A 23,615-nucleotide genomic window follows, 5' to 3' on the forward strand; every position below is an offset into this window, starting at 1 on the left:
TACAAATGAGCTCCTGATTAAAGTCATTGATTCATTTTCTTTAATTTGTCAAGTTATTTATTTTGTTTTTATTTTGGTAATTCTGCAGCGTGTCTTCTGAAATACAAGCTGCAAAGCAAGCATAATCAACACACTTGCTCCAAAAGCCCTTCTTCTCTATGGGCGCAAAAGAAGGAGCGCACCAGCCTTTTCCTCCAGGTCAGGGTCAGCCACTTTCACAGCAGGCTACGGGAAGCTGGAGGGACTGCCGTCTCTAAGCGCCTAATGAGCCTCTAATTGATATCCAGCTGAAAAACCCCACAGAGTGTTAATGCCACTTCCAAGGAAACTATATTACGTCCTCTCTTCATTTAGCTAACAAGCCTCAGAATGCCCGGAAGCATACATTTTTAACACAGAGCCACAGTGGTGACACAGCAGTTGGTGTTTGAAATGATTTTCTGTTGGCTCAAGACAGATAACAAACAATTACACACTGATGCACATTCAGTACTTATCCTTATGGGTTTATTTTCCTGTTGGGCCAGCCGGAAAATTAACAATGAAGGCGGAATTGGAGAACTGCGGTCTTCCTCTGGTCGGACTGGTCTTATGGCTCCTCAGGCTGTGTGTTTGGGATCCAGATGTAAAGAAACAGCAACTTATTCCATTTGCGGCTCCACTTCAAGTTGCAACAACAACAATAATAATAATAATTAAAAAAAAGTCTTATCTTAGTCATTTCTTAGACAATTTCTCTGTAATGAGATGGAATTTAAGAAAGGGGCTAATCCTAGAAAATGCTTTTAACCAGCTTCCCTACGGTATCCCATTTGCTATGCTTTGAAAGCTCCAGCCCTCCTGCCAGGAAAACTCTCTGGGTGTGTTGCTCAAAATGTTTCATGTCCACAATAGCAGCTGCGGTAAAGTGCTTTCAGACTTTATATTTTAACCATATTCTGGAAAATGTGCTGTTTTACAGCTTGCTTTGTTCAAACTTGATCCCTGTTAACTTAAATATGTACCTGTCACAAAAAGCAGAGGCACCTGCCAAGCAATGTCTCAGATGTTCTATTTTAGCTTCGTATGGTTAGTAAGCACATTGGTGGGATGGCTTTCTGTCAGCTATAGTAGCATATGGAGACGCTTGTGGTGTGTAGTTGCCAGTGCTTATATCCAAAGCTTCTAAGCATTCAGAATCCTTTTTCATTTTGGGTAAACCGAGGCACTTCTCTGCCTCATAGTGTCAGCTTCCTCTGTGCCAACGTTGGCACAACCTTCTGATGAACCAAGTTCTTTTCACACAAAACTTTTGCACGTGTGTGCTGTATACATGTCATAGATGTATAAGTTTTTTGAGTACACATTTATTTTTTAAAAAGTCTTTTCAAATATCTAAGCTACAAAAAACAAGATACTTAGTATAAGCATCACAAAGTATTTGAGGTGTTGGGGTCATCATAGGAGATGCCATTTTCTTTTAAGAAGATGTTTGGGAAACTGGTCCAACTAAAGTAAGAAACTACCCCATGTTTTTCTTTTCAGGAAGAATGGAATAAAGGTTTTAAACTTCACAAAATAAATGGCAAAATATATTTTATAGAATCTGTGATCAGTGTAGAATGTTTCAGTCCTACTTTGACTGGACCGAATGCTGTTGTTTTTTATTCTGTCTAGTTCTGAAGTGTCAACAATCCTCACAAAATACACTTTTTGGTGTTTCACAATAAAATAAAGATTTCTCAAACATTCCACTGTGCCTTAATGAATAGTCTGGGGACAATTATCCAGTTAAGTTTTGATCGACCAAAAATTTTAGATTTTAAACTGAAGATGATGAAATCCTTCACTTTACCCACAACAGACAAATTGCTTCTTGTTTGTTTGCTTCTTCTTGTAAAAATAACCCAAATTGCTGAAATGCAACTAATTTTAAAGTGTTTGTGGCTGCAACAGGGCGTTTGTCACTAAGTTTTGTTATCCATCTGACTCCGTCAGCACAATGGTGCCACAGCATTACCGGGGGGATACAAACTGCAAGAACAGTATGGCAGAAGGTTTTAGTGGTTGAGCGGGTGTGGCCCTTTACAACTGCAGCGCACTTTGAAACCAGATTCCCACCCAGCTCTCTTGTCATTTTAAAGACTTCACATTTTAAATGACTCTGGTTTATTTTAAAAGTAAGCACATTCTCCCCAGCCTGGAGAATATCTGAGTGCTCTATAAATAAATTTGACTTGCCTGTGTTGTGCCACTTCGTTTGGCATGTGTATCACAAGGACAATGTTTTCCCGATTGTAAAGTGGGAGAAGGATTAAGTGAGAGAATCATACAACCCTATATTTTTTTTCTTTTACTGTTTTTGGAAGTCATTCATACAGTGCAGCATATGCAGAAAAGTAGCATTAACATATTACCATTTAACACCATTTTGGACTTCAGTAAAATCTTACTTGTCTGTTCATGTATGTTGACTTTCAATTAGTGCCCATGTTTTGCTCCAAATCAGTCGGTCGGAGTACGCTTGGTAATGAGATTCATCCTTGAACTATCCTTTCATTCAGTCACGAGTTAAAGCATTTGATGCTCATAATCCACAGGGATCAAAAGCAAAGTTTGGCTCAATTGATCTTAATAAGACAAGTTAATCGATTCTTAAACACAGTCTCAAGCTATAAAACACGATGCCTCGTGTATTATTCAGGAGACATTTTGAGCTCAGGGGTAATTTAGTGCCCTTCTCTTCCATGTGAAAAATATAAGAATGAGCTTGTTGGCAGTAATAGTTCTGTGTGTTTGATGTCACCATTGAGTATGTTTGAAGTTCATTTTGACCAAAACCATTCCTTTGTAGATTTGGCTGTATGTCTATGGTCACTGTCCTGCTGGAAGTTTAACCATTCATTTAGGGGTACCAGAATAAAACTGCTGAATACAGATGTATACCACGTTTAAAAATATATATTTCTTTAAAAAATAGACAAAATTTAGTTTGCCTATGTACTCAAACTCCCTTGTTCTAATACTTTTAGATAAAACATTCCTTTAAAAGTCACCTAATTAGTAAAATCCAGCAGTTTAATTTTATTTTGGTTCCATTCCACACTTTGTATAACTTTGTGTGTGATTTGTCATTTAAAATCCGGGTAAAATTTTCTTCAGGATTAAATGTGTTAAAAAATATTGACTCTTTGCTTTATATTTATTTACATTTTGTTTACATCAAGTTAAGTCATATGATATGGAAAATGTATCTAAGCAGTTGGATTAAAAGTATTCACTTAATTGGTATTAGGACTAAAAAGCCTGTACGTTTGTGTCTGATCATTTTAATGTATGTTACATGCACTTGTGTGAACTCTCCTCTTTTGTGTGCTACATGTATTTGACTCTCCATGCCCTGAATTTCCAGACCTTTGGCATATATATAAACCACGGTCAGGAGAGAAGAACCATATCTCCTGAGTATCTGTTTGCCACATTGAATAGAGCAGCAAGTTCCTCATGGTGTGAAATTTTAGCTTAACGAAAGGCATTCGTAATGTATGACAACATAAACACTCCTGGTCCTCCAGAGGGAGATGAGTAGCAGAGCTTAAATGACTCATTAACACTGAAGTGGGAGGCCTTAGTGTTAGACGCATGCTTTTTTTTTAAAAATCCTAATTTCTGCCTTTTCATTTAACGTCTGCACCCAGTGGACAAATGAGAATTATGACAGATTATTTAAATTGTAGTTTTATGGACTCAGATTTCTGTGGGTGTTATTTTTGTGATGTGTGCTAAGAAAGATGAATTGTAGCCAACAGGACAAATATCCCTGAGAGGGAATGTGCTCCTTGTTCTCCTCTAATTATCATATGTTTGATGGGAAAGCTATTTGTTCAATGTGAACCCACTAAATTCAACTGGCAAGAGAGGTGACTCTCAGTCATTTTTCTTTAACTTTGAATGTTTTGTCTTATTGAAATTTCACTTAAATGTTGTGGTAGTTAGGACCAAACATATGGGATGTCACAAATTTCTGAATAGCATTTTCTGAAAAGCTTTCTGAGATTGACAAAGCTATAATTTTCTCATTGTTTCTGCAGTTTCATATTGGCTCCCAGTTGGTGAGCTAACTTAACCAAGGCGTGGCGTGAAACCTAGATGGAGTCCTGCAAAGTCTTCCTTAGGGAGTACAATGTACCAGCTATAATTAGGAGATGGAAAAAAGTATTCAGTGAATCCCTGGAGGAAACTTGATTGTTGCAGTTTTTTTTCTTTTCTATAAATAACATCTTTGTGCATAAGTGACTTTCTGTTTTCATAATTCCAATTTCATGCCTGTGATTGTAGCTAAAATAACACCCGAGGATAAAGCAGCGCAATGGGAAAATTTGGAAAAATTGAGACTTGAAAAGCCTTGCCTTCTGAAGCACCGACAAATTAAGTTACACTGGAATTTTATTGTGTTTTTTTTAAACACCATTCTTCTCACAATCTTCTTGTAGACCAAATGACTTTCCCACGATGAAAAGTTTGTGTGGATCATTGGACACCGTATCACTATTGTAAATAAGTACCTATGCTGTAATGTACAGTATGACATGTTTTGATAAAAAAAACTGAAAAGATGCATTTTCATGCAGCAAACTTGATAATAGAGTACAAGTCACGAAAAGATTGTGATTTTGTTTTAATATTGACATTTGTTAAAAATTATTATTACTATACACTTTTCAAGGAGGAAGAAAAATCAAACATGCATTATTCCAGCTTTACATCTCTACACTTTAAGCTCATTTAGCTTTTATCACATGACTGCTTTCATCCCCCACACAGATATTTGAGCTCTGTTCTTTCCTTCCCATAACTGGCCTTCTAATGACATAATGATACATTTAGTCAGAACGCTTGGAAGCTTGACATCACAACTCTGAAAGCAGCACTTCATTTCAGATCCTCCCACTGAAGAATAAAACAACTGTCCCAGTCTGTGCTGCGACAAGAACTCCTTGTTGACCCACATATTTTTTTTTTTTTTTTTTTTTTGCATTGCTAGCCCCCTTTTGTAGTCTCTTTTGGAGAAACCATCAACAACAAGCTCCTACTCTATAGACTCCATTGGTCTGAATGTCAGCCTTTTTTTTCTTGCTTTTTGGTCAATTTCACCTCAGCTTAAATTTTTGTTTCATGTTTTTCCCTTTGTAGAGAACCGTGTACTGTCTCTGCAGAATTGCGACTTTGGCTTAGCCCGCTGAAATGTAGTGCTTCGCTGCTCCCAAAGCTGGATTTATTGTCTACTCAAGGTGAGTCTTTTCTCAGGTTTCTTGGACATTTAATTTTCTATAGGATGCTAGAAAACATATCAGCTACCTGGCTGTTTTATGGGATTCAACAAACTATCTTTTCTTATTTTTATAAACCAGTATCAGACATGGGCCATTATTTTAGGAGCTTTTCACTGTATGATATTGAGTTGCTGCAGTTCCTCCGTATTCACACAAAAATTTAGAGCAATAATGTGAAACCATAAAATAAGCAAATGCATTTAAAATAGAGAAGAAAAAATTGTATCTGCTGCAGTAAAAGTAACATCACATTGGGTATACCGCACCTATTTACTAATAATGTATTTAAAACTGAAACAAAAATCTAGATTAAAACATTTTTGAGTGAATTATTTATTTGGATTTTTTTAATGTTCATCTAGAGAATATTTAAAACTAGGAATAATCTAATCACTGGGGCCTAGTTCCAGTTTTTTGGGGGATTTCACTGTATTTTGGTGGAGGTGATGTCATCTCCTCATGGAGCTGTCAGCCAATCAATGGTTTTCCTCAGAATCAGGCCGTCTGCTGTTAAATGAGTCAACTAGGGGCCGTTTCAATCACTCCTTGTCTAGCCAGCCATGAAATGGTTGTTTGGATCTGAAATTGATCCAACGTTGGAACAGTCTTTTAAAGTTGCCAGAGACATTACATTTTCACTAAGCTAATAAAATGAGGACATATAAGAAATTCTGCTGCTCTCTTGCTGCCTTTTAACCCTACAGTACCACATGCATTGTCTGTACTGAAAAGAGAAAAGGGCCGATCTGAACGAGGCTGTTCATGTTAATTCAATATTTGGAAGCGTGGCCAGCACATATCGGCTTTGATTATTTTCTCTGTTGCCATTGCTAAAACTGCAGGACCACTACAATTCTAAAACAACTTCGAAAATCATCGTTGGCAATTTCTCCTTCTCTTCAAGATTGTCTCCTTTAGGCTTTCCTGGTAGACAAAACCAGCAAAGCAGCTCCAGACCATCACAGTTTGACCACAACATTTTACAGGCAAATCTTTTAACAAAATGTTGGAGGGAGGCATATTAGGATTCAACTTGATCGTGACTCGGAGAGCTACAGTGTTCGAAAAAAAATCCCCTACCTCACACTCCGTAGATTGGTTTGTATAGTTTTTACCTCTGTAATTTAAATTATCGCATGCACTTTGTATTTAATGAGGTCATTGATTTTTGTTTATCGTAAAGCAATAATATATGGCAAAATTCTTTGAGGGAGTGAATTCTGTCTGACTGCTCTAAATGTGTTTTACACATACATTCAGACAATTGCATGCATCTTTTTGGTTAGAATTATTGCATGGCCCTCAAAGCAACACTTGCCAGTGAAAGAAAGTCCCGTAAATGTTTCTCTCCTATAAAAATCATCCAGTGACCAAGTCAGTTTCAGAAGACATCTGAATTTTCCAGCCATATTAGTTGCTTCAAATGCTTAACCTTGTGTCCTCTTGGCATGTCATGTCTGTAATACATTTGGTTTGTAAACACAGCATCAGGGGACGAACAACCTCTGTCAGCTGTTACGAGGAGCGCGGCTCCCAGGCTGCAGAGAGGTATGCAGGACGACACGCTCGCTTCCCCACGTGCACACGTCTGCGGCCCGTAAGACGCAAGCTGGCAAATGGAGTGGAAGAGTAGCCCCGACTCTCCTCTGAGAAGCAGGCCAGGGACTCCGAATGCCGGCCTCTCGTTGCGCAGCAGAAAGTGCTGACGCAATTTTTTTTGTCTGGCTAAAATGCCTTCTGACCACATGACACTGGCTCTTTTCTTCCTCTGAGATTACCTCAGCCGTTAAAGCCGGAGCTGCACAAAGGAGAAGCAGTGTGCGACCGCTGTTTAGGAGGTGGCATAAATTATACCCGTGCCATAAAACGCCGCAAAGGTCTGCATTGCTCACATTTTTAGATTGGGTGCATTGAATTTCTTTGTATCCAGTGTTAGTTGGGTTTAAAGTCATTTTATTTTAGCACTCTCTGCAATTAAGATATTCTGGGAAACAATTGTTTTTTTTTTTAATTTGTGTTGGTCAAATAACTCATGCTTTTTGACATCTGTTCAGACACTCAAATCTTGTGATTTATAAAACTCTCGGGCCTGAGAATTGGCTCCCTTGGCCCTTTTGCTTGCAGTGCAGATCTGTCAATTCGTGAAGACCTGGAGTGGTGGCTCCTGTGCTGGTCAATGGTGCAGAGAAACAGAAATATTACATTGTCTCCAGGGCGGTAAAATATTGGCTTTGACCGTTGTAAGTTTGCAACAGATTTGACACACATTCTGGTGTTTTCCTGGATGTTTTTTTCTCCCAGAGAAGTCGGAATTTTGTCTTTAAGCCTCTGGTTATTGTTACAGTCAAGCAGTTGCATTTATGTATTTCCTTTAATAGTATCAGTCATGCATGGGCCCACCAGATGCTGCAGGCTGCAAATTTCTGCTCAGTGCTTCAGGGAACATTGCTGATGAGAAATATCTGTGTTGTCAAAGCTGCTGAAGGGAATGTGAAGGAGACGGTTGTTCCCCAGTGGGGTCTGTGGGTGGGTGAGCTGCAGCCTACGGCTACTCAAAGGGAGCTCTGTTAAATCCGACACACTGAAACCTGCAAACGCCAACTCTGACAGCCAGTTGTGACAAAAACAATATAGGTGACACAATAAATCCTGTTTGAGGTGCGAGAAAGAAGCTCTCTCTTTGCTTTAACCTTGTTTGTTTGATTTTTAAACTGGTCGGACTGGACTTTAAGAGAAGATGAGACAAGTTTGTTTTTCCAAGTATTTCAGATGTTTAAGGAGTAAAATGGTGGTTTTTGGCACAGAACAGAAGAATTTTCAAACTAAATAAACCAAATTTTAGGAGCTCTCTGCATCCTAATTACACTGCACATAGTAATAATTTTAAGAATTCTTTATGGTATTGTATCATTCTATATTTATTTGTAGAATAAATATGTGACAATCATCACTAAAACAACAGTCTATGTACGTTCTAGAAAATTTAGAAGGTTGCTAATATTTGCATCCCATTGAAATCAAAAGTTGGTACTTAAAAAGCAACCTTCAGGCTTCTTGCTATCTTCTGAAAATCTTGCTCTCTCTTGCAGTTTATCTGACTTTTCACATTTGTCAACATGTAATTGAAAATACATTTCCTTTGAAATAGATTAACAAACCTTTTTCACACTAAAAAGAACCAACATTACTCAGTAAAACCTTCCACATTGCAGACAGTTATTGAAGTGCTGTGCATTCACTGAGTTGAAAAGAAAATATCATTTTAGATGAGAATTAGCTGAGTTAGACTATAGGACAATTGTCTGTGCCTCTCTAGGCTCACACTCATTCAGATCAGACTTAGACTTAGACTTAGACTACTTAGATCATTTTGATGTTATGATATTCAACAAATTCCAAAGGATACACGTCTTTATGCAGGCCAAAATACAGTTAGCACAGTACTGATGTATAATTCTGAAAAAACAGATTCAGTTACCGAGCAAAGGTTTGATTTAGATATTAAAATCTAAAACACAGACTAAGTAAGGTTCTCCTCCTGTAGACCTTGACGTAGTTCCCGGTCTGCTTGATAATGGCTGTGGCCACAGTTCCCAGTTAACAATTTTATTATTTGAGGTGGAAACCTTCTAAAGGACCAATGTATTCTCCATGGGCTGCATAATGCGGGGCAAACATGGTCCAGAGAGAATACTATAAATTCACAGGGTAACCGCAACCTGTCCTTGAAGTGGCTTGTTGGCAGGAGAGTAGTGTCTCATGTTTAGCCCAGAGACAGACAGACAAACAAACATCTGCAACTACCTTGTTGCCTGCGCTGCTGGTTGGAAAGCGAAGCCTCTGTGTTTACTGACTTGTATGTTTATAGCTACAAGCCAGCCCTAATTGTCATGCAGCTCATTAAAGCATGTTAGGCTGGCGGTTTTGAAGCTGGACACATTGAATATCTCTGGAATCATACGCTCTGGATGAATGCAGCTGGGGAAACATTGGTAGCTTCTTTTTATGTATGTGAAGATTTTTCTTGTTTGTGTTTGGCTCCTGGTTCACAGCTTGAGTCCAAATCAGAGCATATAGAGCACACGGTGTTACTCATTACATGTTACTCTATACAATTACTGGCACTCGAAAGTGAAGGACTTTTTAGAGAATTTGTAGGGAAAAGTTTAATTATTTCTCCATAGTGAACACACTGGCTGCTCAACCAGAAATGAGCGGTTATGTTGGATTTGAGGTGAGAAATGTGTATTGTGAGCTAACTGGACCCTACTTTAAAAATCCATAGAGGTAATTTTTAAGCGCTAATCTTGGTGATTACGGCTTACAGTTAATGCAACTCCAAAATTCAGATTTCCTGAAAATTAGACTGTTATTTTTAATACATAAAGGTATGAACACAAACTGTGAATCATTTGCAAGCAAAACTTTCAGTACAGCCCTTATTCAAAACCTTATGAAGAATGTTGCCTTTGCCAAGGTTTCCCACAAAGTTTTTCCTTCAACTCAGTCTTCCATTAATATGGATCAAAAATGGCACCAAAGAAGAAAAATCAATACAGATGAATCAAAAAATTATATTTAAACACAACTAAAATCAAGACGGAAAGCCTTATATGTACAGATTACATATGCTATTGATCTATTTGCTTTATTTCAGAACATTTTCAAGGTTCTTGTTATTCAAGTTACTAATGGATGTTTTTCTTTTTCACATTTTCCTTTCATTTAACTTCCTATACATATACTTGGAGAGAGGTCTCTATTAAATTGTAACATTCCAATATAATGAGGAAGGATATTCTGGATTTTCATTATATTAGCTATGATCATAAAAAATACTTGAAATGTATGAATCTACATGTAAATATCTTTAAGATAAATAAAACAAAAACTGTGAATTCGCTGTTTTTGTCAGAACTGGTCTTGATTTATTTGTTTTTTGTGCTTTGAGAATGTTTTTATTGATCAAAATCTGTCATTCCCTGATGTGACAGTAATTTACTGCTTTGTGTTTAGACAGAGTGCAACCAAACCACAAAAATAAGGGCTTGTTGAAGAGGCAGAAAGTCTGAGAAAAAAAAGAAATAGAAATATATATTTTGATTATCAGCACAGTTATTTAAAAACCCTGCAAACCTTTTCTTGTTGTATTAAATTCAGCCATCTCCTTTGTGGTTTATGCTCACTGTACCGTTTAGCAGATTTAATCTTTTCTCACAATCGGCAGCATAAATCATATTTAAGGCTAAAAGGGAAGCATAAAAAGTTATCTGAGTTTCTGGGGGAATTCCTTTGGGACTGTGTTTGCACAGGTTTGTTCAAAATCATCTCCTCCCCTCCTGGTTCTGCCTGCCGCCATCGACAGCTGGACCCAACTAACAGCTGCTGCCCTTCCCCCAGAATCTAGAATCTAAAAAGCAACAACAGAAAGCCTGTCAGTTTTATGCTTTGTAGCTGTGCAAATTATCTTGTAACTGGATTGTAAATCTGTGTGGTTCCCCTTGAACAAGGTCTCACTGTGTGGATTAATCTTGTTGATAGGCGGGGATACTGGCCTAAAGAAGAGGAGTTTGAAGGATTTGTTAGTATTTGTCAGAATCATAATTGGCAGTGGTGACCAAAGCTGCCTTTCTATTTAGGTGCCTGATACGCTGACAAACATGCCACCCACATAGACAGAGGACATGCATGTGGCTGCCATTACCAATTATTATGTGCAGACATGCCTGGTAGGGGTCCACAATGCTGTTCTTGGCAACATGGCTACACAAGGTTCAGAGAGTCAGTTTGCAACATTGGTTTTGTTAGAGTACCCTTCCTTATGGCTGCATTGTCTCATTAATTTTGACTGTCCTGTTGTAAATACTTTACTGTTTTAACATTGTGTTTTCCATTCATCTGATTTGAAATATTGACTGTGTTCAGTTTATCTACTTATTTTGTTGTTGTTGTACTGTGGCAATTCAAATGTAATCTCAAGATTGTTTACAAAAACAGATTGAAGTTGCATTCCTACTTGAAAAATGAATTTAAATCTAAATAATCACTCTAATTCAGTCATGTTTTGAGCATAAATTTAATAACATGCTTTTCTATGATCCTAGTTTCAGTGCAGTGCAGAAAAATTCAAGTTACAGATCCAAGTGGTTGACATCCTCAGGGTATCAGCTGGTAAAAGGTTGTGTCCAAGGAAGCTGAGCAGATTAAATCATCAGTGATACGCGGCGATCCTTCACACTCCAAAAATATATGATGACAGTGAACGGTTGTTAGATACAGTAGCGTTAAAAGTCCTGTATTCTGCTAGAGGAAAATGACAACAAAATGACACAACCTTAATCTCCTACTTTTTAAAAAAATGTTTCACTTTTGATTCATTTTCTCATATCTAGTCTTGTTCAGTATAAAAAAGTTCAAATGAAAGAAGGAGGAAATCATCTGGGGACTGAAACTCCAAGGTGGAGTTTTGGAAAAATAGGCGGTGCTTTGCCAGAGTGAATGACTGCTGTGAGGGACTAAAGAATTAAAGGAAACATGCATGAAAAAATCAAAAGCAACACTTCATGTATGTTTTTGATGAAGGACATTATAACATGATGTAAACCTCAGAAAACGTTCATTAAAGATAATCTACCCTTTTACATTTTTTCATTTGCATCCTTTAGCAAATATTTTTGCAGAGAGATTACAAAGGATCACGATGATCAAAATTGTAAAGATACTACTAGTAGAAGCCATTAAAACTAACTGCTTTCTGAGTAAAATATTCCATATAGAAAAACCATAGAGTGCTATATTGGCACAGAGAGGTACGAATTTATGCATCAGGAACGTAGAGGCGGTTGGTTTATCTCTGGATCATATATTTTAAGTCAAGTTTTGATTTGTATTTTATGATTTTGTTAATGTGCAGGAGTAAAGAAATGACATTTTATTTTTAGGTTATTTTTATAAATGTATTTGATAGTGTTGAGTACACCTTGATATGATCTCAATGTTTGCATGCTTTAGACAGGAGCCACCACTCTGCACTACAATGTGCAATTTGTTTCAAAAGCAGACGTCTATATGTTAACAAAGCACTCTAAAATACTAAAATTAATCATTGCTGAAACAACTCAATGTCTTGTGAAGAGAAACAGCTCAAATGCGTTTTTGCAAAAGAAAAAAAATAGCACAGGTCCTTTTAAGGTGGATTTCTTTATTTTATTTCCAAGTTTCTGTGACGCAATGTCTACAGTGTGGTAACAGTGTAGAAATAAACTGGAACCATGTTATTTTCCACCACCTAAATCCAATGATTGACACACAGTGGGTTGATTGCTGAGATCCAACAGACATTTATTGGTTGTCATCAAACTGCCATCAGAGGTCAGCTGCTTAGCTATCGTGCTAATTGGGTCTCTGTTTCTCTTGGTCCTGTCTGCGCCTTCAATCAAACGTCAGTCGAGTCTGACAGCGGTGCAGTTGTGGGCTGAACTTGGAGAGCAGGTAATTTAGGATGCGTTCTCTGCATCCTACATATCCCTTCCCACACTATACTCTGATCTGTGTTCTGAGCTGCAAAACAGAAATCCTCAGGGTGTCATTGCCCTTTCCAGGCACAGTAATTTGTTTACTATTTTGTTTGTGTGTAGATGGCTGTGGATTTTTTTATCCAGCACAAGATTCATGCTGGAGAACACGCAGCATGGGCTGTATTTGACATAACTGTGAAGGATATTTTTTGAAATGCCCTGTTATGAAAGAGGCCATGATGGGCTAGAATTTATTATATTTGTGGTTAGCACGGTTACACAAGTAGCATTACTAAGATAGCAATTTCCATGTGCATTCTCTGGAGTATAAATTTTACATGCATATAACCTAATGCCACTGCAAATGATGATCAAATGTTAAGCTGAAAACTTTAATTGCATCAGAGACAACAACTATAACATATATAACTCCATCCTAGGAGCATTTATGGAATTAAAATGCCATAAAATAGCAACATCTTTATTACAGTTTTAGTCACATTCATCATTAAAATGTATTTTCTTTGCTCATGTAATTCTGCAATGTTCGGATACAGCGTCCTGAATTGAACTACCCTCGTACATTTTTTAACACATAAATCTTGCAGTTTTGCAACCTTAATGATGAGATGTATCTTACTTTTAGTTTCCTTTTTAAACAGCTAGGTACGGTTTTAGCATGGCTTCTGATTTAATTTGAAACTCCTTTTGGAAAAAAAATATTTTAAGATTTTTTTTCACTGAATGCAACCTCCACACTGAAGAATGTTGTTTTTGCCATATTTGAGTTTAATGCCTTAAGCTTAGCTTTTTTGCAGCATAAAAATAGACAATAAAATATTTGGGGACATACAGAAAGACTTCAACATGAATATGAAAATGGAATAACAAAAATGACACCCAAAATCCATAACATAAACTGGAACGCAACAAACATTGATTCAATAGTTTTTTTGTTTTTTTTCAGTCTTCTTCCACCGTGTACTAAGATTTAAGTATACTGGCAAAGCTGATGTGAGGACTGCGTGAGGTGAATAAATACATCTTTTTTTCAGAAAGATTTGAAAACGCATAGCAGTTTTAGTTCATTTTTCTCTTACTGTCCAGTTGCCACAAACCCAATTAGCTGTAAGGCTTTTTAGGGTGTTTTTTCCTAATTATATTTACATTTAATTAAACTGAGTTACTATGATTTATATGTCACTCCATTTAATTTGCAAAGCTCTGCAATTTTATTTTCTATTGCCACATTAAACTCTGATTGCATAAAGAATAAGGCTGGATTAATAGTAGTACTAATAATTTCTGGAAGGTGTCATTGCTTTTCTTTCACTCTTGACTCATTTGCATGCTAAGGCAGGCTTCTGCTGTACGAGCTGTCTGTGGACGAGATGAAAGGAGATTATAAGGGTGGCTGCTAATTCACAGTGGACAAAGAAGTTCTAGACTGAATCTGCACGTGTTGGCGGTGCACACGCAGAAGTGGAACAATGCATAATTCATCAGGAAACAGATTCATCTACCATCTCGGTCGATGTGTGTCTGCTTCATTGAAAGCAGGTTGGTGTGTCGCGTGCCGTCTTATTTCCCCAGATTGTGAGCAAAACAGAGGCTGTTGTCGACAATTGCTTTCGACGATTGAACCCGTTTTGTGACTGATGTAAGTGGGTGAGTGAAGTCGTTGGCAGAAACTCAATTTCCAGCTCAGAATGCCATCTTGAGCACCTACTCGACATACCTACAGTCTCTTTCCATCTCCCTCCTCCTGTGTGTTTGATGGAGGCTCCTCATTGATCTGTTCTATTCTCATCCTGTGCTTTGAAACCATAGCCTGACATGAAAACTTGACATTCTGTCTTCATCGGCTCTACGATGATCTTATGCATTCACGACTCACACAAAATGGGCTGAACAATATTGGAAAACACGCAGTTGCATGTAATTGTTGCATTTTGTGATAAGGGTTTTAGGTGCAAAAAAAAAAAAATGCTGGAAATGAATCCTTCAGATAAGTTTAAAAAGTAAGCGTGGATTTCAACATAAGTTTCAAACTAACATGTGAAGAAGACAAAGAAGCCAGAGTATGACGGTTTCTTTCTGTCCAGTGCTGAGATTTTAGTTCATACATTTAGAAAAGATGACTTTAGCTCAATCCATTATGGCTACTTCAAAAATTGGTTGCTAAACTTTTGAAGTCACAGATGTTTAAAAAAATATCAAAAGGTGCTATTACTAGTATTTAAAACTCTTAGCGGTCTTGGAGTTATTGGACAAAGCTGCTAACATCATTTGAAAAGAAGGCAGCTCTGGAAGGAACATCGTGCACAAGTATTTTGCTAAATACTTCTTCAGTGGATTAAATTCTATCCAATGCAGAGCTTCAAATATCTGTTTAGATTTTTAATTAAAGCATTATCCAGTACAACAGTGTTTTCTGCACTGACATTTTGTCTCTGATGAAGACAGCTCAAACTCCGTCCATTCATGAAGCAATTTACTCAGTCCCCTTGCGGCTTTCCTCCTCTTTAGCAACCATACTAAGCCTATCAACCACTCTGCAGGAGTTCATACACAATAGCCCCAGGCAAAAAGAAGTTCAACGCTCTTATCTGGCTCTGCTTGCTTAGAGATATTAAGCAGCTACAAGACCTCATCGTCGGGCCTCTGGCAAAGTGACATGTTGCTCTGAGCATTTTCAAAAAGTCAATACAATAGTGATGTTGCTAAAAGAGGAATCATCAGGAACTCGGGTAAGTTTGTTGTGCTGCACTGCCCTTTAAGTTGCTGGATTACCCTATTTGGATTTTATGGATAAGTCAGATTGCTTTGTCTCCATGTGGGTTAATCAGCTCAGTCCGTCCCAGCATGCACATGGCCAAACGCCGTGGTGTTGGTATGTAACCAAATGTAGCATATCATAAAAAATAAGCACATGGAAAAAACTGTTTAGAGAACTTAATCAGGATCTGGAAAAACAAAACACTAAAACACTTGTTTCATCCATGTGATGAAACTGTTGTTTCCCCTAATAAAATTCACAAAATTAACATGTTTCTGGGAAATGTCAAACCTCAATGTCAGAATAAACTGCACTGTATTCTGAGTGACTACAGTACATTTAGATAGCAAACTTCAAAACTACTTGCATGGGTTGGATATTTCTTCTATTGCTTTACATGGCTGGCTTGCTATTGTACTGCATGGAAATTGACAGATATCGCAGTTACTTGCTTTCGTCTCATGAAGTGTGACTCGGTTATTTACCTCATCGATCAAATGTCAAAAGAAGATCTCAATGTAAATATAAGCCACAATTATCAGCTGAATGGGGAAATGAAGTGACAAAAGAGGGTATAAAACCTCCGAGAATTAAATTTCAGCATTAACCTGGACTAGAGAATCCAGCTGATTGCAAATCCGTCAGTCTTCATGCAAATGTGCACTTCTGCCAAAGTTGATTACCTGCCGTTTTCAGCCTTCTCATGTCCTGACTCTATTTGCCCATTCAAGCTGCCTGTCATCATGATTTCGCTGCAGGAGCCCTGCTGTACTCACTTTAAAGGGATTGAGAGGCTGGAGGTGTACAGATTTATGCAAAACAAAATTGTCTCCATGATCGACATGTCAGGGTTGGGTTTCATGTGTAATAAGCAATTACTTATTTTGCAGTTCTGACTTTTTAAATAATGTATGTGTGGCAGCAGCTCTTCTAAATGACCAGCAGGTGTAGCTCTTTGAATGAAGAGGCAGCACACAGAAGGAGATAAAGTGGAGGAGAATCAGCAGCAGTGGGGAAGATTGATTGAACCATCTTATTCAGTCATCTCCAGTGGGACGCCGCATTTAAGTCAGTGTTTGACCTTTTTCAGGGCATTATGCAGCTCTGTTTACAGATAAAGCTTTGAGAATTGCTTCTTATTAACCCGGTGGTTACTATGCATTTTAATAATTCAGCTTGGAGAAAAAGTATTTTTTACATTTAGTTTTCCATTGCTTCTTTTTTTTAAATCACACTTATAATAATCAAGCAATCTGTCCAATTTAATATATGGCACAATATACAGCATGTTTCAAATTGGAATTTTTATCAAGGAAAAAAACTTTCAAAATCAGTATGAAAATATAATTGCCCGCATTTTTAAACACAGATTAACTACATTTTTTCAGTTAATTTTTACTGGTCATTTAAATAGCAAATGCCTGACAACATGAAGTGGGCCCAATGGTCATGACATTTTAGAACAGCTGAGAAACAAAGTGTCAGACAGTTATCAGTCTGAAAAAGTTCACATAGCTATTTGTAAGGCTTTGGGTGTGAGCTGTTATTAGCAAATGGAAGAAGTCTGGCACAGTGGTGAACTTGTCTCAGTTGAAGTCAGTGTGGATGATTCGGCAATAAGAAAGAGACTGGAGAAAATTGGAGAGTTTCAGTGCAAAAACTACTGCTGACTGAATAGGAAAGAACCAAGACCTGCATGGTTATTTTTTTTACATTCCATGTCAGATTGTCTCAATAAAAAAGAAAGGTTTTGAGTGGCCTACTCAAAATCTACATTTAATGGGACTTAGATATGGCATGACTTTAATGGGTTTTGGAAAATTATTTCTCTTCTAAGGGCCAGGTAAGCTTAAACAACTTTTCCCCCATAATGAATTAAAACAACATTTGAAAAACTTCTTTTTGTCTGTTCTCGTATTATCTTTGTCTAATACTCAAATTTGTTTTTTGATGTGAAACTTTGAAGTGTGACCAAAAAAGCAAAAATTGAAGAAGAAAAAAAATCTGCAAGTGGCTGAATACTTTTATACCGCCTAATATCGGTTTCTTGACATCCCTACTTGGAAAATTCTTAGCAGCAATTTTCTTCTCCCTCATAGATGCTTTTTAAGAAGTCTCTGCAACTCTTTGTTTGCTCCATGCAGCTTGTGCACACAATGCTGCATTTGTGTTGTTCACAGGAGGCTGAAAGTAATGCACCCATAACCTAAAATCAGAGCTTTGTTGTCATTTGTTGTCTGCAGGGGAAAATGCTTTTTCATAAATCACTTATGAACCACGCTGTCTGCTTTTAAACAGATTACAAAGAGAACATGCTGCAGAACTCAGGGGTTGGGGGGAACTGTGGTTAGGTGGCTCTGAGAGAGAATACGTTCTAGGATTTATTTCTCCCTTCAGTCTGGTGGAGGATTTTTCTTCACCCGCCTACATGCCTACCAATATTTCATTCCTTTAGTTAGACTTACCAGGCATCCTTTGTTTTTTTAAACAATTTAATGAATGAAAGGTAATTTACTGTGTTAGTACAACTCGACTTGGCTTTAGCTGGTATGGATTATAAAGGGAACGGCCCTGACCCATAACTTGTTGGTCCTGTTTAGGAGGAGTTGCCTGAAAAGGTCAGTGAAGCAGTGCAGCCAGGAATGCAAGACAGTCCACATATCTGAACTAACCTACTAAAGAAATCTCTTCAAACTCTGGATGTCCACTGACAGCTGTTTTCTGAGTGTTTCAGGTTGGTCGGTCATTTTTTTTTTAGATATCAGGATACTAAAATGGCAAAATATTTTTCTTCAGTGTGATTAAAACTCTAATCAATTCCTCTTCACAATACGGTATAGGTTCTGTGCTGCGTTTAGATCGATCCAGTTTGCCGTCTGATCAAGGAAAGCAACACTGTGGTTATTAAAGCAGGTGTTGGCACTTTTTGAAGTGTGGGCAGGTGCCAACTCTTAATGGAAAATTCAATTCAATTAAGATTCAGGAATATGTCATTGATCACAAAGAGAAATTAAATGTTGTAATTCGTATTATCCAAGGTTCTTAAAAGACTTGTAGAGTCTGATTAGCATCTTTGTAAATTTTGCCACCAGAGGGAAGCGTAAAGGATTTTCAAAACGGCTGTGCTAACATTGGACTTTGAACCACCAGGTGACATCATTCCCCAAAAACCAACACTGACAGTAGAAATGTCACACTTTTGCTCAAACATCATTCTGTTCCTTTTCAGTCTTCCTCTACAGTCTGTAACCTTTGTATCCAAAGGAAATACAAACTTTGCTTTCGTCTTTTAATTTTAATTTATGTCCCTAAATAGAACTCTATGTGAACAGCCAGCTTTTATACCAATGACCTCTTGTGCCATACACATTGAGAATGGTGTCAATGACATCCTGATAGGTCAAGGTCAATTCAACAGTCTTCCGTGACTCTGACTACAGTAGTGATAAAATCACTTTTCTATTTCAAGACTTATTAGTCTTTATTTTCTAAGAAACTGAAAATGAACTGACAAAGAGCTGTGACTTCTTTGGCAACAGTAGAATCATTGAAAAAAACAATTATTATCTGAAAGTGTTGGTAAAACCATCAGCAGGTTGCGGCAAATCCTAGAAGTAGTCTAGAAAGATGAAGAGTTTTAGCAGTTTAATTTTTCCCTGCAGGAGGTTTGAAAACTGTCTCACCTGTGACTGATCACAGCCACGTTTGGTTCATTGTGATACAGATATCATCACCTTCCCCTCAGCAGCGGCACAGAATGAAAGGACATAAATCCATATTAATAAATAATCCATTGAGGGGCAGGAGTGAAACTTTGTTAGCAGCAACCCTGAGTGGTTTCTGCATTGCCTCGTGCTACTCCGACGGCGAGAGCCAGGCCCTGACACTTCCCGTTATTGATATCAGTGTGATTTATGGAGCTCTGTTCCCATGGCCATCTTCAAACTGGAGACTATGATTTATCCCTGTCTGATGGTGGGGAGTGTCTACCACTGGAAAAATAAGGGAAGTCAGAATGTTTTTTTTATTTTTTCTTCTTTTTAAATGCAGATGGTTGTTTCTTGACTTTACCGATGCGAAGTGGCAGGAAGGTTCTGCTTTAATAATCAGGTCCATGTTTACTCCCCCCCCTCGAATTGAAGAAATGATTGGATTCTGGGCTACTCTGTCTCAACGAGACTGCCGTTATTAGATAAATAGTCAGAAATCCTCTCCTCTCTGCCATTGTTCTTATTTGATTAAGGTTTGACATTTATGTTTCCTTGTCAGACTGACAGATTGCGCAGTAATTGCCTGAAGGAACGTGCATCCCTCTGGGCCCGCAGCATTAGTCTTCCAGTTTGTCGATGCTTCATTTATCTTGAGCTGCTCATTGTTTTTGATGGGGGACACCTAATTAGATATTTTTAAACAAATTTTTCTTCCATCTTTAGGAATAGCACAGTCATTTCTCTGTATTTACAGATTTCTTGATTTGTTCACATGTGCCCAATTTATGTCTGAGACAGAATTCGTTTTAATCTCTTTAAAGTTCTTTGTGTCTGTTGTGGCTTTTGTTTTAATGTTAATCACAGTAACAGCCCTCCTCTGGGAAATGTGTGCCCCCCCTCTAATCGTATCATTCAGTCTGTGTGGTTTCCTTTCGGATGGGTTTTAATTCGAAGGCAGAAGGGTAAGATGAGATAAATCCAATTTGATGCCCTGTGACACTGGCCTTTGCCATCTCTGGCCCCATTAAAGGCTACTTCATTGATTGAAAATAAGCTTTGTAATTAATGGATGGTCATAGCAGATCTTATTCCAGGCTCAGTCTCAGAAGAGGGAGTGCACGCACCTTCTGTTAGCCAGAATCCTTTTGTGTTAAAAAATTTAGAGGCTGATTAAAATTTAACTTGTACATTACAAAGGCGCAGTATAAGACATTTAAGGTAGTGGTATTGTGTTGACTCACATTTCTTAGTGTTATACCATGGTGGGGCTTTTTCTCAAGCATGTTTTTAAGCCTCCGATTCTCCAAAAGATGTTTGAAATATTACATGTATGGCACAGAGGTTTGTTAAAGAACATTGGTTAACAAACAGCATCAGGAAGATCAAGGTAAAAAGGTCAGGGATAAAGATAAGAACAAGTTTATAGTGGTGTTAAGTTATGAAAAAGCATCTATAAATGAAAAAGAAGGCTTCTGTGAAAATCTGTCAGTTGCTGTTTGCTTGTCTATAGTGCCTTTCAAATCATTTGTCATTACAATGCACATTACATATTGCTGCATCCGATGGCTAATGAAAAGCAATTTTAAAAAGATTAGTTTTTAGTTGCTTTTGAGACTGGAGATATAAACCAAAGGGAAGAGTTTCAGAGTCCCTATACTGTTGCTAAAAAGACTCTTTCACCTTTAGTTTTCAGCCTTGAATGTGACACAACCAGCAGAGCCTGGTCATTTTACCTCAGGGATCTCTTAGGGACATATAGATGTAAACGCTTTTACTCTGGAGATGTTTGACCATTAGGATCCTATAAGTAAGGTACTCTCTATTTAATATGAGTGAACGTGAGCTACGTTGCAAAGTACAATGGGCAAAGTTTTTTTTCTAAACATGAAACATGGTAAACATGGTACTTTTTTTCTCTTTTTTTCTTGTTTTATATTTATTGCATCACACAAGATCCATTGATTTTTGGCTATGATGTGTGAAAAATTCAGAGACAATGAATACTTTTGCAAAGCATTGTGTTTTGGAGCATGTTTCAGTGCTTTATTTTTCCAGAAAAGCTTACAAGCATCTCAAGCTGCTTGATTCATTTTTCATTAGAACAAAACAAGTGTGCTGTTTTAGTTACATTAGCTGCTGAAAGCTGCTCATGCAAGCCTGGGGAATGTGCCTTTAAGTGGGTTTTAACACACAGAATGAGCATTAGGAGCAAGCTGTGGAGGATCCTGAGATGGGCTGCATCCGCTTACACACATTTCTGAATCTGTGAGAGCATGCTGCTTCTTGGCTTCCCTTCATAAAGGCCAGCACAGAGGGTCAGAGAGAGTGGGAATGGGAGAGGTGAACGCTTACACCCTCAGAAACGCTGTGTGTGAGCTTCTCTCTCATGCGTGCACGCGCTCTGTCCTGTCCTGTTTAGATTTTAAACATTGATTCTCTCTTCCTGGAAACAGACAGCAACATCTCTTCTCATTTTTTGCTCTGGCAGCTTGTTAACGGCGAACTGTCGCACCTGTTCTGCTCATGGTTAAACATATGGAAACACATTCAGTGGGATAGATGAAGTCATCTTTGTTGTTTTTTTTTATTATTATTTCTCTGCAGCCCTTTTTCTGTGAGGAGGAGCTGACATAGTTACAATGGGTATTTACTGACTGAGTCATAGCTTTTTAAGATTTCAGGTTAGTATTATCACAGCTTAGCCTTTGCCCTGTAGGCTAACCAAACCAGTCGTAATGGGGTTGTTTGCTGTTTCATATTGAGCTTTAGTACTGCTACATTGACTCTTACGCTGCTTTGGAAAATATTTTCAGATCTGACCTGTTGCCTCTTTACTCTCTTCATGTCTGTCTATAACAGAAAAGCATGTTAGATCTATCTATCCGTCTGTCTGTCTGTTTCTGTGTATGTATGAAGCAGCAAGGGATTAATTGACTGGCTTAAATGAGGAAAAAAAACCCATAAAATTTGCTGTCACCTTAAATCTGTGGGTTAAATTTGATGCTGCTTTTCAACCAACCTCCAGCTGTAAGAGAGGACCAGTCGTGTGCCGGCATCAAGTTTTCTCCTCACAGATAAGGACTGACCTCGATGAGATGGACTCTCATAAGCTTTGCTTCACGTTATAAAAGTCATGAAGAAATCCAGAAACACATTCCATCAAACCTGAAATCCACTAATGTGAGTTTTGTGGCCGATAGTGCTTCCGTAACAGTGATGTCATCTGTTCCTTCAGCTTCACTCACAGTGGAGGTCATATGAAGATTGTGGGTGTTTCCAGAGCATTTTACATTCAGTGGGATATCGTAACTGGAGAAGAAGGATATCAAGAAGAAGAAGGAAGGCTTTTCAAGACCTTCTTCATGCCTTCACTCCCTTCTTTTTTATTTTTATATTTATCTATCGTTTGGGTCCACAGCTGAACCTTAACTGTGGGGGATTTACAGAGTAACCGCCACTTAACGGAGAACATCTGCTGCCATGCTTTTTACTAAAAGAAGGGCTCACATCAAAGATATGTGAGGCACTGTGGAGGAGAGTAAGGGTTGGAGGAAATCACTGACTCAGTTGTGAAAACGAAAATAGTGTCAGGATATTAACTTTACATATTGTTGTATTCTGGTGCAGCGTATTAAATGATTTATTATTGTTTTCTTCTCTCAAATGCTTTACAGTAGATTCTGTAAACCTGAAAAAATAAATAATATCAGTTTTTTTCTTGCTGGTGAATAAACTAAAACTGTAATGAAGAGTAAGACTGAAAGGCAATCATCAATTAATACATCTGCTCAGTTCTCGGGTGTTATTTATATGTCTTCTAACAATGAATATGTTATACTAAACTATAGTGAGTCCAGGAAGACTGATCTAGACTTTTAAGAAGTAAACAGGCTGAATTTTTAGTGTTTTTTTTAACTCATGCCAACAATTCAAAGTGCTTTTTTCTTCTACTATTTTCACTGCTTAGTTGTTTGTCTGTGTCTGTCCTCGATTTTGCCTTTTCCCTTCCATCTCCATACATCCTACTGAATGAGTTTGACTTTTAACAATTGTCATCCTTCGCCTTACGCTGCCGCTGACCGCACTCTGTTTACCAAATAAAAGTGAAGGCTGGGGGGATCTTTCTCCACGGTGTGTTGTAAACCCACTTGTACTTCCTTCTATTCTTCTCTAATTACAAGGAGGCACTTGATCTCGCACTTTGATGACGGAGATAAGATCAAGCATTCATGAAAGGGATTTTCCCCGCTTCAGTTTTCTGATACATTAACTCCTTTTGAAGCTTCCCCTCTTCTCC

The 23,615-nt window shown here is 37.9% G+C and overlaps 1 protein-coding gene across 8 annotated transcripts in view; it reads left to right on the forward strand.

Annotated features, from left to right (window-relative positions):
- The window catches only part of tanc2b (tetratricopeptide repeat, ankyrin repeat and coiled-coil containing 2b), a 151,094-nt gene that overhangs the window by 12,166 nt on the left and 115,313 nt on the right, over positions 1-23,615 (forward strand). For 6 of the 8 annotated variants that reach the window (XM_055043052.1, XM_055043055.1, XM_055043056.1 and 3 more), the window contains exon 2: positions 5,173-5,270. The exons of 1 other annotated variant lie outside the window; for it this stretch is intronic. The gene's annotated coding sequence lies outside the window, so the exon portion shown is untranslated. Of the gene's footprint in view, positions 1-5,067; positions 5,271-23,615 lie in introns of those variants that run through there. One more of the 8 variants, XM_055043053.1, reaches the window with a different exon arrangement.

The sequence above is a fragment of the Poeciliopsis prolifica genome, unplaced genomic scaffold (genome assembly GCF_027474105.1).
Source record: "Poeciliopsis prolifica strain line A6 unplaced genomic scaffold, Auburn_PproV2 SCAFFOLD018, whole genome shotgun sequence".
NCBI lineage: Eukaryota > Metazoa > Chordata > Actinopteri > Cyprinodontiformes > Poeciliidae > Poeciliopsis > Poeciliopsis prolifica.